The 1011-nt window shown below is 42.7% G+C and overlaps 1 protein-coding gene across 1 annotated transcript in view; it reads left to right on the top strand.

Annotated features, from left to right (window-relative positions):
- Positions 1-362, top strand: part of LOC124396000 (ras-related protein Rap-2b) — a 2244-nt gene extending 1882 nt beyond the window's left edge. Inside the window, exon 1 of the mRNA XM_046864925.1 lies at positions 1-362. This exon is cut by the window's left edge and continues 1882 nt beyond it. The gene's annotated coding sequence lies outside the window, so the exon portion shown is untranslated.
- The last annotated feature ends 649 nt before the right edge of the window (positions 363-1011 follow it).

Genomic DNA, 1011 nt, shown 5'->3' with positions numbered 1-1011 from the left:
TCCTGCGTCGAGTGCCTTCCATATTTTTTTGTTGTTGTTTGTTTTAGTGCCAACCTGAGAAAGAGGACGGGGGTCTGAGGCAAAACGTTCTTTAACTGTTACACTTTCTGGGGTTATAAAGTGTTCATAACTACTGTCTCACAATATGGCCTCTGGTTATGTCTCAATGCCTGTCGATGATGTCTTTTCTTTTTTTTTTCTTTTTTAAGTTCATTTGTTTTTCCTGAAATCTGGTCTTGTGTTTCGGCCAAAAAATGACAGGTACTGGAGCTTCTCGGAGCTCCGTGACTTTTTTTCCGTAATCCACTTCCTCTAGACCAGTGTTTTATTTCCTTTCGGTTGAATCTATTCTTTTCTGTTTTTATTTTTAACACACACACACACACACACACACACACACACACACACACAAAAGTGAAATGTGATGTATCATTTTGAAATTCTGATCCGATTGTACTCTCAAAGACGCAGACCGGCTTTTTCACGGCTGTTCTGAATGTTTAAAGACTTTTAATACAAATTGCATTTTGTACAAAAAAACAAAAAAAACGGTGTTCTTTATCTTTTCTTTATCGCTTTGCGTTCATGAAGATTTCGAGGTTCAAGGTTTCGAAACGCAACCTGCCTGAGAAATGTTGTTCATCTCGGTCAATTAGCTCCTTTAAAGAGGTGATGTCACTAAGTAGTGTGCTGTGATTGACAGCTCTGCTCTGGGGGGTGTGGTGGGGGGTGGTGGGGCTTGTCTAATGCACTTCGGCGCAATCGTGAACACGGTTGAAGCGTAGCTCGGTGCTTCTGGATGGAAGGAGGACACTGTAGGAACGGGCGTGTCATGTGACCTTCGCATGCTCTCGGGAGAAGCTCTGATAACCGTCTCGCTTGCAGGGTTTGTGACCATGCGTTTAGTTCCCATTAGCACGTTTTGTCTTCTATCCCTCTTCTGTTACTGTACAATGTATAATCACACTGGTCTGGTGTCACCTGGATGAGTTTCGGTTCCTCACCAGGTTT

The sequence above is a fragment of the Silurus meridionalis genome, chromosome 13 (assembly GCF_014805685.1).
Source record: "Silurus meridionalis isolate SWU-2019-XX chromosome 13, ASM1480568v1, whole genome shotgun sequence".
NCBI lineage: Eukaryota > Metazoa > Chordata > Actinopteri > Siluriformes > Siluridae > Silurus > Silurus meridionalis.
This window is presented reverse-complemented; position numbering and strand designations above follow the sequence as displayed.